Consider the following 15,273-nt stretch of genomic DNA (forward strand, 5'->3'; position numbering starts at 1 on the left):
CGCAAAGAGTTGGGCAGGCAGCTCCCGGTGGCAGAGGAGCTGCTTTTGGAGGAAGGTAGGCAAAATGCTGGGGTTTCGGGGGGCGGAGCAGGGCTCCCACGCGGCCCGAGGACGCAAAGAGTTGTGCAGGCAGCTCCCGGTGGCAGAGGAGCTGCTTTTGGAGGAAGGTAGGCAAAACGCTGGGGTTTCAGTGGGCGGAGCAGGGCTCCCACGCGGCCCGAGGACGCAAAGAGTTGTGCAGGCAGCTCCCGGAGGCAGAGGAGCTGCTTTTGGAGGAAGGTAGGCAAAACGCTGGGGTTTCCGGGGGCGGAGCAGGGCTCCCACGCGGCCCGAGGACGCAAAGAGTTGTGCAGGCAACTCCCGGTGGCAGAGGAGCTGCTTTTGGAGGAAGGTAGGCAAAACGCTGGGGTTTCGGGGGGCAGAGCAGGGCTCTCACGCTGCCCGAGGACGTAAAGAGTTGTGCAGGCAGCTCCCGGTGGCAGAGGTGTTTCAAAATGACAATGTGGACGTCCTAGCAAATAAAAAGTTCAAATGCCACTTTCTGCCATTTTGGGACATTTGCCTCTTTTGAAAATGAGCCCTATAGGATTAATTTCCAATTGCATGTGGGATGCTGATAGTGGTTATTAGGTCGGCTACTCCGCTTCTATGATCCAGTAAACAATGCACGATTATTACAAGATTCCAGACATTTGCATTCAGGAGCACACCTCAATCTGACTCTTAAAGGCAATGTTTTCCATCCAAATTGTGAGAACATTTAGTAGCTTAACTGTACCAATTATCCAAATAGGGTTACTATGGGAGAGGGAGGAATTTTATGAAGGGCACTTAAAAGTCAGTACTAGAAAAAAGTTGGTATTCCGCGCTTTTCTATAAAGGGTGCACACCCTTTACAGAATAATAATTAGAGTTGATTCCCTCACCCAACTATTGGCGCTGAACTTACTGGTGTAAATCCTGATGCTCAACCAATTGGTGCTCTTTATTCAATGGCTTGACACAACCGTGTTTCGGCCAATGCAGCCTTCTTCAGGAGTCTACAAATGGTTGAAACACATATTTATTATACAATAAAGCCTTGGATTGCAAGTAACTTGGTTTGCAAGTGTTTTGCAAGACAAGCAAAACATTTTATTAAATTTTAACTTGATATACAAGCAATGTCTTGCAATACAAGTACATACAATATAGATACATCACAAATGAGCCGATGGTTCTTCTCTCTCTGATGCTGCAAGAGTGTAGTGACTGTTCTAAACAAGCAAAGTCTTGCAATACGAGTACATACAGTATTTTGTATTAAAGTTTTTGAGTTGTGGAATGAATCGTCTGAGTTTCCATTATTTCTTATGGGGCAATTCGCTTTGATATACGAATGTTTTAGATTACATGCATGCTTCTAGAACGAATTATGCTGGCAAACCAAGGTTGTACTGTATTAGTACACATATAAATTCAACTTTGAAAATACAATAAGATAAATACAATTAATCTTACATATAAAGCAAAAGCTTTAATACCTAAATTAATTAACTATGGGGTCCTTTTACTAAGGTGCACTAGCCAATTTAGCACATGCTAAATATTAGCGTGCACTAAATGCTAACGCGTCCATAGAATATAATGGACGCGTTAGCATTTAACGCGAACTAAATCGGCCTTAGTGAAAGGACCCTCATATTTATAATGTTAAAAATAAATAATAAAATAAGACACTTTAAAACTATCTAAAAACATATGATATTAAAAATAAACATATGAAAATACTTAACATACTGTATATGTATCATAAACATATACAGTGTTTCCCCACAAATTTGCAGTTCACAGACTCACAAATTTGCGGTATTCTCCGACCGCCTCTTCCTTTACTAAAGTCGGACTACACCAATCAGGAGCTGCATGTCAAAGCAGCTCCTGATTGGTGTAGCCTTACTTTAGTAACAGGAAGAGGCAGTCAGAGCATACCGTGAGTGAGCATACTGTCCGCTCCTGCCTATGGACAGGCGAAAAACCGTATTTGCGTTTTGTTTTGTTTTAATTCATGGGAACGGAGCTCCCGCGAATATCGGGGGGGGGGGGGTACTGTATAATAAAATCACATGGTGAAGATTCACACTTACTGACTTTAACATACCTCAAAATATATCTCACAGGATAATACAGAATTTAATATCTCCAACTAGAAACACAGTATAGAGAGAAACTGCAGAAAATAAAACAACCATAAGATCGAAAACCTTAGTAAATAACCTCATATAACACCGTCATCACATTTCTGTACTGTATTCCCTTGTGGGTATGATTACCCTGTTTTGCGGCTGTAAATCCTGATGTACAAATTGGGTGCAGATCTCCCATATTCTATAATACTGCGCTCAACTTTTTGGAATGCCCCTAACTGGCCCATGGGAATTGGGTGATTAGCACACAGCTAGATGCACACCCAAATCTGGGTGCCATATATAGAATCTGGAAGTATATGTGTATATTGGAGGCCAGTATCTGCCAAAATAATAAACATTAAGCAGGTCTTTTTGGAGAATGAAATTGAAAGGAAGGATAAAGCTTAGAGTGAATAGAGGATGGGATAGGTCCACACTTTAAAAAACTTTTAATCAATATTATAGTTGTTTAGTTATTTTGATGTCTTGTACCACATTTTATGATGTAAACTATTGTGCATCCCATTTTTTTTGGAGGGGGTGGTGGAAATCGTAATCATTAGAAATAAAACAGTAATAGAAATATTAGCCAGAGAGGCTTCAGATACCCTGAGCAGAAATGGTAGAAATAAAAGAGATGGCAATGAGGGGAACTCCCTCAGAAAATAAATCTTTTCTGAATGTGTCTTCTGCAGGTGCAGCAATGGTATGGGTTTAAAAGGCATTACAGCATGTGGTGGAAATACTCAGTTTACACGTGCACCCTTTTGCTTTTGCAATAACCTTGCAAAGAACATGTCCTAAGAGGTAATAAATTAGACATCTCTCTTTCTTATTGAACATGACTGTCCTTCTCCATTAATCACAAATCACATGGAAACGTAAATGAGGTCATATTTCTCCAGAAGTTAAATAAAAAAAAATTACTGAGTAGAAGGATGGCTTAAATGCTAGCTAGAAAGTATTAATGCCATATTCTTTTTTTTTTTTTTAATTATTTTATTTAGTTTTTAATGCCAACAAAAAGTGCAATACAATTTACATACAAATAATAATAATCAAATAAGCACTTATAAACAATCAGAATCTATACAAAAAATAAAATTCCCTCCCCCATCCAACATTACCATCAGGAATAATACCAAAACAAAAGATATACCCCCTCCCGTTCCCCCCCCCCACTTCCCCACCCCCGGATGTGTGGGTGCAAACAACAGAAAATAAAGATAAAGGGCAACTATAACAAATCTACAAAAGGTGTCAATGGACCCCCAAACTAATTTGAATATCTTATTATGCCCCAGCAAGTCAGTATTCATATTTATAAGTTAAGCATAAGCTTGCCCACCAGAAAGGAAAACTAAGGTCCTCCCAGTTCTTCCAATTGCAAGTAATCATTTGCATGGCTATCCCGGTCATAATTAGGAAAAATGGCATTTATAGCGGTCCATGGGGGATTAATCTAATATAATAAAATCCTAATTGCGCATGCGCACTCTTACCTACGTGGTTCCGTTTTCCATTTTTCATGATCTGTAGGTCACCATCAGGCAAAAGTGCGCATGCATGCTTCGACTCCCTCCCTCCCTCACTATAAGTTCACCGCTGTCGTCGCCCCCTCCCCCCCATGCACCCTTTCCCGGCGCACACGGACCCCATTGATCCTCCCACCATGAGACGCACAAACCTCCCGGCTCCAGCAGCAGCCGCATTACACTAAAGATGCTGCTCCGCGGCCTTCCCATGCTCTGATTTCCTCTGCCGCATCTCTGATGACATCATTAGAGATGCCGGCAGAGGAAATCAGAGCATGGGAAGGCCGCGAAGCAGCATCTTTAGTGTGATGCAGCCGCTGCTGGAGCCAGTAGGTTTGACGGTTGTCTCGCGGTGGGAGGGTCAGTGGGGTCAGCTGCACGGCGGCGATAGTGGCGGGGGAGAGGGTTCTACTGCACAGGGAGATGGCTGGCAGGCAGGTTGGCTTCGGAGGGTGCAGGAGGGATAAAGTATGGAAGGCAGTGAGGGGGAGCAGGGAAGAGGTGCTGCTGGACCGGGGGAGCAGGGAAGAGGGACCAGGGGAGCAGGGAAGAGGTGCTGATTGACCGGGGGAGCAGAGAAGAGGGACAGGGGGAGCAGGGAAGAGGTGCTGCTGGACTGGGGGAGTAGGGAAGAGGTGCTGCTGGATAGGGGGAGCAGGGAAGAGGTGCTGCTGGGGGGGTGAGAAGAGAGTTCTTCTGCACAGGGGGATGGCAGGCAGGCAGGCAAGCTGGCTTCAGAAGGTGGGAGTGGGACAAAGTCTGGAAGGCAGTGACGGGGAGCAGGGAAGCAGTGCTGCTGGACCAGGGGAGCAGGGAAGAGGTGCTGCTGGGCCAGGGGAGCAGGTAAGAGGTGCTGCTGGACCGGGGGAGCAAGGAAGAGGGACAGGGGGAGCAGGGAAGAGGGTTCGGGGGAGCAGGGAAGAGGTGCTGCTGGACCGGGGAAGCAGGGAAGATGGACAGGGGGAGCACGGAAGAGGTGCTGCTACACAGGGAAGTGGGTTGGAGGAGGGAAATGCTGCTGCTGCTGCACAGGAAAATGGAAGGGAGAAGGTATGCTTCTGCTGCTACTGCACAGGGAAGTAGAGTGTGGAGGGAAATGCGGCTGGTAAGAAAAGGGGGCTGGGGCTGAAAGGGAAAAGATTGGAGAAGAAGCCTGGGGGGTAAAAATGGGTTTGGAGCTGGAGCTGGAGCTGGGGCTGAAAATAGGGGACATGTGAGGGAAGGAGGCTTTACTAGCTCCCATTAATGTAATGGGCTTAAACACTAGTATGCAATAATGTTCTACATACATCAATGGAATTGATGCCTCCAGTATGGTATTAATTTGTCCCCATATTGACTTCCAAAAGTTAAGTATCAAAGGACAATAGAACAGCAGATGATCCAGTGTCCCTGCATCAAGATGACAGTGACAGCAGGTATTAGATTTAGAACTGTCTAATTTTTGTAAATGAACAGGGGTCCAGAAACTTCTATGTAACAAAAAAAAAACATGTTTTCTCATAGATGCTGATGCTGTACATCTCATCCTCCAAGTCCAAATTCGTGGCCATTGAGATGCAGAAATATGCTGCTTAAGCTCAATGCTCCAAATGTCTCTAAGACAAGTTTTTGGCTTTTTATTCAAGAATTCAGATATTAATTTATACCACTGAGCGGCCTGATGTCCTAGCAAATCTGTCTGGAAGCATAGAACCTGCAAGCTTTACATTACATTACATAAGTGACTTCTATTCCACCTGTACCTTGCAGTTCTAAGTGGATTACAATAGAAGATAGCTGGACATTTCCAGGAAGTTACAATTTAGGGTTGGTTACGTAGTAGAGGCATTGGTGAGAGATAGAAGGAAGGATGGAGAAGGGAAGATGCAGTTTGGGGTTGGTTAATTGATAGAGTCATTGAGGAGATATTAGTAGAGGGGTAGGAGGTCAGCTGGAAATTTGCAAGGAGGAGGGAGGATGCGAGGGAGGATGCGGGGGGTGGGAGGGGTAAGAAGGCTGTATAGATTTTTTGAATAGCAGAGTTTTGATTTCTTTTCAAAATGATTTAAAGTCACTTGTAGTTGTCAGCTGGTTGGAGATAGAGGGGTCCAGCTTTTTTTAATTTTTTCATTCTGGGAACCCCTTCTGAATGGCTTGTTTCAACTGCAACCACTTATAAATCTGAGACTTTGAAATACCAAAAGATTGTTGCAGTCATGAAAAATCAAGCATTTTCCCATTTGATATAACATCATTTAATGTACTTCCAGGCGATTTAATCATTTAATCAGTGCTTCCAGGTGATCTTAGACTCACCAATTTGAATCTTGGAGTTTAGCCATAAGGATTGACATATGGATTTCTCTACTGGAATTTCTGTTAAATTGTTAATAAATTTCAAGGTGTCAAATATAATACTATTGTCCTTAATGTAACTAGGTAATTTGATACTCAACACATGAGACAGTTGTAATGGGGATATAATGTGCCACTCTAAGTGCAGCCAATCAGGAAGATGTTCCATGAGCTCAGGAAGGACCCAATACATATCTGACGCAGTATATAGGCCTGATGATACCTATAAAAGTTTGGGAAATTTACCCCACCCACTGTAATTGGTTTTTGTAAAGATACTAAAGCAATTCTAGCAGTTTTACCTAGTCAAATAAATTTGGTAAGGATGCTATTCAACTGCTTGTAAAATGACCCCTGAAAATAAACTGGCAACATACCCATTTGGTAGCAAACCACAAGCAAAATCATCATCTTACCCGTTTGGACTCTCCCCCACCAAAACAGATGTAGTGGGTTCCATTGCTCACACATTTCTGAGACCTTTAGCAATAAGGATTTTTCATTTACTTTCATCGCCTCTTCCAACGTTTTCTGAATCCAAATACCTAAATATTTATACCCTCTTTCTTCCAAAGAAAAGGGAATATGTCAAATAATCCTTTAGGACAGTGTATGTTTAGCGGAAGAACCTCCGATTTACTCCAATTTATTTTATATCCTGAAAATTTTCAAAATCGGTCAATCAAATTTAGTAAATGTGGAATGGTAGATTCAGGATTCCTCCCCCTATATTGCGTTCCAGAGACCTTATATTCCCAACCTGCATAAGGAATACCCTGTATCTCCTCCGCCTGTTGAATATCCAATAGCAAGGGTTCTAAAACAATAGCAAATAGCAAAGGAGATAATGGACACCCTTGTCTAACTCCCCTCTCCAGACAAAAAACATTCTGAAAAAGTATTATTTATATATAATCTGGGAGAAGGGGAACTATACAAGGTTTGAATCATTTGTATAAATCTGGAACCAATGCCAAACCAATCCATTGCTTGATACATAAAGGTCCATTCCACACGATTAAAGGCCTTCTCTGCATCCAAGGACACAGAGAAGGCCGGATCATCCATGACTTTCATCAAATTTAACATATGAAAAGCCAGTCTTGTGTTATTTGAAGAATGTCTTTGAGCAACAAACTCCGTTTGGTGCATACCGATGATATAAGGGAGAGCCTTGGCCAAGCGTAAAGCCAGTAATTTAGCCAGAAGTTTTCCATCAACATTAATCACAGAAATGGGCCTGTAATTTGAAACCAACCTGGGATCTTTATTTGGCTTTGGTAAAACTATATTTAGAGATTCTGCCATAGTACCTGTAATACAACCTTTAGATAGCTCTTCCTGATATAAATTTAATAGATGAGGTAATAAGGTGATTTGGAATGATTTATAGAACTCTACAGTGAAACCATCACCACCTGGACTTCAACGCTGTTTGAAGTTCTTTCAGTGATATAGGTGCCTCAAGACTTCCTTTTATATGCCATATTCTTTTAACATAAATGTACCCCATTATTTAAATTAAACTGAGAAGCATGCTTATGATTCTGCTTTTTTTTGTGGGAGGATAGTTGGGGGTCTGAACTGAAAAAGACAGCATAGGTATTAATATTTGGTGTACAATGGGAATAGGAAGAGCTCTGATCATGTGATACCCTATCTGACAAAGTTGCATTGACTTCTATGTAGAACAAGAACTGAATTCAACTGATTATGATTTTTTAAGATTTTGTATGGACTTGCTCCATCATATTTGTCTTTCTACATGCAATTATACACACCAAATAGGTCTTTACAATCATCACAAATTGTGAGGTTAACAGATTCCTCTATGAAATGTAGATTGAAAACAATGTTTAATAGGACAATTATGAGTTAAGTTTCAGAAATCTGGAATTCACTACCTCTAAATATCAAATATACTGCTAGGTGTTCCTGTGGTGGTGTTGAAAGCTTTACATGTAGCACAAAACTCTATTATTAGAGTGTTGTTCTGACTTCAGAAAAATGAATATGTATTATCTTAAACTCTACTGACTGAAAATTGAATTCAGAATTAAATACAAATTACTGTTATTAGTTTATCTAAGTGTACAAGAGTGTGCCCCACAATATCTGACTGAATGTGTATCCCCCTATATTGCGTTCCAGAAGCTGCGTTCAGCAACACAGCATGATTTGGTTATACCATCGAGAAAAGAGTTAAGGCTGCAAACTTTGAGGGTTGGGGCTTTCTAATGTTTAGGACCTAAGCTCCCATCATATATTAAACAACAAAAAAGTTTGGATGCCTTTAAAAAAACTTCTAAAACATCATCTGTTTTGTTATATGAAATATACAAGTTGAGTTGGTGGGTGGAGAAGAGTTGATTTGATATATGATTATTGGGGTAGACAACAGTAGGAAAGGAATGGTATTTGGGTAATATTATCGTTGTCATGTTTGCATGTTTTATGTTCAATGGCTATGTTTAATTTTTAATTTTCGTATAATGATTGAAATGTTGTTTGTGCTGATTTATTGTGTGTGTGATGATGTAAGCCGCTTTGTGAAAGGTGACTTATAAATAAAAAACCATAAATCATAAACCTATAGGAGCTTCCAAAGAGGTGCTGAATGAGGGTTTGCTAAGGGGGAAGAAAAGTTCCATTTTGGAAAACACTAACCCCCTCTTTTACAAAAGTGTGCTATGCATTTTAGCGCAGATTTATCACACTCTAAATCAGGGGTGCCCACACTTTTTGGGCTTGCAAGCTACTTTTAAAATGACCAAGTCAAATTGATCTACCAACAATAAAATTTTAAAAAAACACAACGCACACTGTACGCATAGAAAATGTTAATTATCATTCCTATTCCAGGGTTTTTCAGAGGTCAAAGCAGATGACTCTATGCACTATCACCTCAGTAACAACCATACAAAAATAGACAAATATACCCCCCTCCCTTTTTACTAAACCACGATAACAGTTTTTAGAGCGCAGGGAGCTGCGCTGAATGCCCAGCGCTGCTCTCGACGCTCATAGGCTCCCTGCGCTAAAAAACTCTATTGTGGTTTAGTAAAAGGGGACCTTAGTGTAAAATATAGATAACAGATATAAATTCAGACACATTTTGATCACTAAATTTAAAATAAAATCATTTTTCCTACCTTGTCTGGTGATTTCATGAGTCTCTGGTTGCACTTTCTTCTTCTGACTGTGCATCCAATCTTTCTTCCCTTCTTTTAACCTGTATGCTTCCTCTCCTCCAGACTTCGTTCCCTCCCCCAACTTTTCCTTCCTCTCTCCCTGCCCTTTCTTTCTCTCTGCCTCCCTTTCTTTTTTTTTCTGTTTCTCTTCTTTCCTTCTGTCTCCCTGCCTGCCCTTTTTCTTTCTTTCTCCCTGCCCTCCCCACTGCCATCGGGGACCAGGACCCAAACCGCCACCAATAACAGGCCCGAAAGCCGACGACGCCCCAACCTCTCCCTGCTTCGGCCGACCAGCATCGCGATTGAGCTGTTGGGGGAAATGCTGCCGGGTCCTGCCTTCGTGGAAACAGAAAGTAGGCAGGACCCGGAAGCAAGAAGAGGAAATGCTTCACTAACCTGTCTCCCACCTTAGCCCATAGCGAACGCTTCTCAGGGCTCTCAACATGTGCGTGCCGGCTTCCCTTCTCCCCCCCTCCGGACATAACTTCCGGTTTCGGAGGGAAGAGAAGGGAAGCCGGCACGCACACGTTGGAGCCATGGAGCATAAGTTCGCTACGGGCTGAAATCTCCAAGCCGGTTTTTTGTTGTTTTTTTTAATGTTCAGCGGCGGCAGCAGCAGCAGATGACAGCTGGGCGGACTGCCCAGCTAAAAGGCCCTAGAGAGAACACTGGAGAGGAAGGCTGATCGGCCCGGTAGATCAGGACGGCAAATCGAGTGTATCACGGAGCCCGGGATGGGCTCCGCGATTGACTCGCGTTGCCTTCCTGAGCTACTGGTCGATCGCGATCGACGTGTTGGGCACCCCTGCTCTAAATCAACATGTGCGCTAACCGGTCGAGTAGTCAGGAAATCAAAGATGCAAATGGAAGAAAAAATACCAGACAATAAAATGGAGGGGGGGGGGCAAAGCATCTTTTTAGGTATATTAGTAATAGGAAGAGGTGCAAAAGTTGCATTGTGAGACTCAAAGATGAAGGAGAGAAGTATGTAGAAGCTGATAAAGATAAAGCTGAATTGCTTAACAAATATTTCTGTTCTGTGTTCACAACTGAAGTGCTGGGAGTGGAACTGCAGAAGGCAAACACAAGTAGGGATGGAGGTGAGGTAGATACTGATCAATTTTCAGAGGATTGTGTTTGTGAGGAGCTAACTAAATTAAAAGATAGACATAGCGATGGGGCCAGATAGTGTACATCCGAGTTTGGCTCCATGAAGGAACTTAGGGAAGTTAAGGAACTTAGGGAAGTTCTGGTGACTCCACTGGCTAATGTTCCAATGCTTTTCTAGAACTGAGAGTGGTACCATAGGACTAGAAAAGGGCAGATGTGATCATGTGATCCCTCTTCACAAAAGTGGAAGTAAGGAAGAAGTAGGGAACTACAGGCTGGTAAGTCTAACTTCTGTGGTAAATAAATTAATGAACATGTTTTTAAAACAGAATAGTGATATTTCTGGAAACCTGTGGTTTATAGGACCCGAAGCATCATGGATTCAATAGAGGCAGGTCTTGTCAGACAAATCTGATAAAGTTCTTTGACTGGGTGACCATAGAATTGGATAGAGGGAAAGTACTACGGTATATTTAAATTTTAGTAAAGCCTTTGACAGTGTTCCACACAGGCATCTAATAAATAAACTAAGTACACTGAAGATGGGCCTCAAAGTGATGGAGTGGATCAGGAACTGGCTGAGTGGAAGGCAACAGAGGGTAGTGGTCAATGCAGATCTCTCTGAGGAAAGGAATGTTCTTGGGACTGTTCTTTTTAACATTTTTGTAAGCGATATTGCTGAAGGGCTGTCAGGTAAGATTTGCCTCTTTCTGGATGATACTAAAATCTGCAATAGTGTATACACCCCTGATGGTGTGAATAACATGAGGAAGGACTTAATGAAGCTTGAAGAAAGGTCTGAAATTTGACAGCTAAGATTTAATGCTAAGAAATGCAAAGTCATATATTAACCCCAAGAGAATGTACAGTTTATGGGATGAAGAATTTCTATGTATGAAAGATGAGCAGGACTTGGGTGTGATAGCATGGGATGATCTGTAGGTGGGCCAAACAGGTTGAAAAGGCAATGGTGAAAGTTAGAAGAATGTTTGGGTGCATAGGAAGTGGTATGGCCAGTCTCTGGTGAGACTTCCTTTAGAATATTGTGTACAATTTTGGAGACTGCACCTTCAAAAAGATATAAACAGGATGGAGTCAGTCTAGAGGAAGGCTACTAAAATAGTCGGTGGTTTTTATCATAAGACATATGGGAATAGACTTAAAAATCTTAATATGTATACTTTGGAGGAAAGGGGAGATATGATACAGACATTTAAATACATACATGGCATAAATGCGCATGAGGGAAATCTCTTTCATTTGAAAAGAAGCTCTTGAATGAGAGGGCATAGAATGTAGTTAAAAGGTGATAAGGTCTGGAATAATCTAAGGAAATACATTTTTACAGATAGGGTGGTAGATGCATGGAATAGTCTCCCAGTAGAGGTGATGGAGACAAACTGTGTCTGAATTCAAGAAATTGTGGGACAGGCATAAGGGATCTCTTAGGGAGAGAAGGACACAATGTCTGCTGTGGAATGGCAGACTGGATGGGTTATTTGACCTTTATATACCTTTCTATGTTTCTATGATAAATCAATTTTATGTATTATTTTTAATTTTCAATTTGTAATATATTATGATGTACATTATTGTAATTATTCTTTATTTTATTTTAAAAATTTATATACCATTTAAAACTAATGAAGAGAAAATAAAAGCAAATACATGATAAAATAGGCATGTAATAAAATGAACATACCTAGAACTGCTGGTTAAATGGGTAATAAATGTCATGATTAGATTAGAATGCCAAAGTAACACATAAGTACACCAAATTTACTCCCTCTTATACTAAGCTGCAGTAGAAGTTTCTACCGTGGCCCACAGTGCTAAATGCTGTGATGCTAATATAATTTCTATGAAGGTTGGAACAGCTTTAGAAACCTATATTGCTGCTTAGTAAAAGGAGTACGTGTGTGTGTGTGTGTGTGTAGGGGAGGGGGGGGCGGTAATACTGAGTGTAGTTTAGTTTATTTCATTTGATTTACCCCTGTTAGGAAAATACCAGCACAGTGATTTATGTTACAATAAAATTAATTAAAATATAATCATAAACTGAGATTGAGGGCTCCTTTTATGAAGGCGCTTTATGGCCCTACTGTGCGGAATAGCATGCGCTAAATTGCCATGTGCACTAGCCGCTAACGCCTCCTTATGAGCAGGCAGTAGATTTTTGGCTAGCGCACACTATAACGTACGCTAATCCGGTGCGTGCACTAAAATACTTAGCGCACCTTCGTAAAAGGCACCCTAAAATTAAATTAAAAGCATAAGAATATAAGAACCAATTCAGACCAATGGTCCAACTATCCCAGTTTCCCATTTCCAAAAGTGTCCTATCCAGGTCACAGTACCTGGCAGAAACCGAAATAGTAGCAACAGTCCATGCTATTGATCTAGGGCAAGCAGTGGTTTGGATAAGTTCTTGGAGGAAAAGTCCTTAGCATGCTATTGAGACAGATATGTTTTCCTCCAAAAACTTATCCAAACCATTTTTTTAAAACCTAGCTACACCAATTGCTGTAACCATATCATCTGGCAATGAGTTTGAGAGCTTAACTATTCTTTGAGGTAAAAAATAAAAAATCTCTCTCTCTCTCTCTCTCTATATATATATATATATATTTTTTGCTCTGTTTGTTTTAAAAGCATTCCCATGTAAATGCACTGAGGGCTCCTTTTACTAAGCTGCGCTAGCGGTTTTAGCGCGTGCACTACACGCTAACACTTCCATAGAGCTGGCATTAGTATTTTACGCGTAGTGCTCACTAAAAACACTAGCGCAGCTTAGTTAAAGGAGCCCTGTGTGTTCCCGGTCCTCTAGATAAAATAAAAGAATTACTGAGTGTTTCAATGTCCTTCCTTTGCTGTCAGTATTGAAAACCAACCACTCATCTGATATTATTACCTGCTAAGCAGTATATCTGTTTAGGCTAAAATTCTATAAATTTTAGCCTAAACAGATATACTGAAAAAAAACACTATTTTATAGAGTTACTAGCTGATGCCCCGGCGTTGCACGGGTATTTAATTATAGCAATAACACTGTAAATGGATTCAAATAAAGATACTTTATAGTGGTGAATGAATGCAAGTCTCACTGGAATTAGCAATCTCTTAAACTGAAAAGGAAGATCTGTTGGAATAAGTGGCATCCAAAAGTTTCAGTACTGATTTAAACAACTCAATATGTGGAAACTCAGGTTGAAAAGAAACTCCATGCAGTTTTTTCCCGGTTCAGAATGGAACCTGTGTGCTTAGTTCAGCATATGTGAGTACTCATGTAATGTAATAACATTATGAACTGGGGTGCATGAAGGAAACAGTTACAAACACAGTTAGAACATACAAACTCTATATGTATGGTGTCCGTGGTAGAATAGAAAAGATGTCCCTAGTGGTTATGTCATATAAAGTGTTTTATAGTTGGAATTACTGTGAGAATGGCAGCTTTTTACATCCTTTCCATTGACATGAATGGGTGAAATAAGATTTTCTGTTTGTACTCCGCCCACGTGTGCAGGTGGGCCGCGAAACCCCCAGAACATATCACCCCAGGTAGTGAGGGATCTGCATACCAAGTTTCGTTCAAAGCGGTCAAGCCGTTTTTGAATTACTGTGAGAATGGCAGCTTTTTACATTTTTCCATTGACATGAATGGGTGAAATCTGATGTTCTGTTTGTAGCTCCGCCCACGTCTACAGGTGGGCCGCGAGACCCCCAGAACATATCATCCCAGGTAGTTGGAATTACTGTGAGAATGGCAGCTTTTTACATTTTTCCATTGACATGAATGGGTGAAATCTGATTTTATGTTTGTAGCTCCGCCCACGTGTGCAGGTGGGCCACGAGACCCCCAGAACATATCACCCCAGGTAGTGAGGGATCTGCATACCAAGTTTCGTGCAAATCGGTCAAGCCGTTTTTGATTTACTGTGAGAATGGCAGCTGTTTACATTTTTTCCATTGACATGAATGGGTGAAATCTGATTTTATGTTTGTAGCTCCGCCCACGGGTGCAGGTGGGCCGCGAGACCCCCAGAACATATCACCCCAGGTAGTGAGGGATCTGCATACCAAGTTTCGTTCAAATCGGTCAAGCCGTTTTTGCGTGATCGTGGCACATACACACATACACACACACATACATACACATATAACATACCTCCGATTTTATATATATAGATCACTTATGCCTGGGAACCACAATTAAGGGGAGGCTAAAATTCTATAAAGGAATGCAATGCTTAAACAAGTCTGAGATAAATATTGCTAAGTAAATGTTTTATCAAAATGCAATACAATATCAAGAGAGATGATCCAGATCCTTCTACCAGATACAGCCTCAATAATAAGAGAGAGAGAGAGAATTTTCCAGACTACACTAAATTTAAGGGGAGAACAGGAAACAAAATGACAGTTTAAAGAACCATGAAAGTATAACTTTTTGAGAAATATAAAATTTGAAATATGTTTAGCTTTATTTTGCCCATCCATTTACTTCAGCATCCATCAGAATAACAAAAGGGTGATGTAAGTTCATGAATGCAAATTTGTATCCCCCACTTCCTTTCAGGCCTGCTTCATATATCTTAAGCAACATAAATGTGAAATGTTGCCCTTTTCTCAAACCTATTTTTAAATGTTGCACACTTCACTGTCAGGCAAATAGAAAAGCAATCTCATAATATTGTGATGATGGAAGACACTGGTTTTTACAAGATTTCATCAGCTATGCCATAACTGTTAATGTTTCAGCTACACTTCTGCCTACTTCACACCTTTTCTGAACATTTAGTATATTCACTCCTTTTGTTCATCCATTTTAAATAGAAAACTAATTAAGTGATAATATAACAAGAGCACACACCATGTTCTTCTCCCAAAGGAGAAATTTCAGCCCAATGATGGGAAAACTTGAATCTTAAG

The sequence above is a fragment of the Geotrypetes seraphini genome, chromosome 4 (genome assembly GCF_902459505.1).
Source record: "Geotrypetes seraphini chromosome 4, aGeoSer1.1, whole genome shotgun sequence".
In the NCBI taxonomy this organism is placed as follows: Eukaryota; Metazoa; Chordata; class Amphibia; order Gymnophiona; family Dermophiidae; genus Geotrypetes; species Geotrypetes seraphini.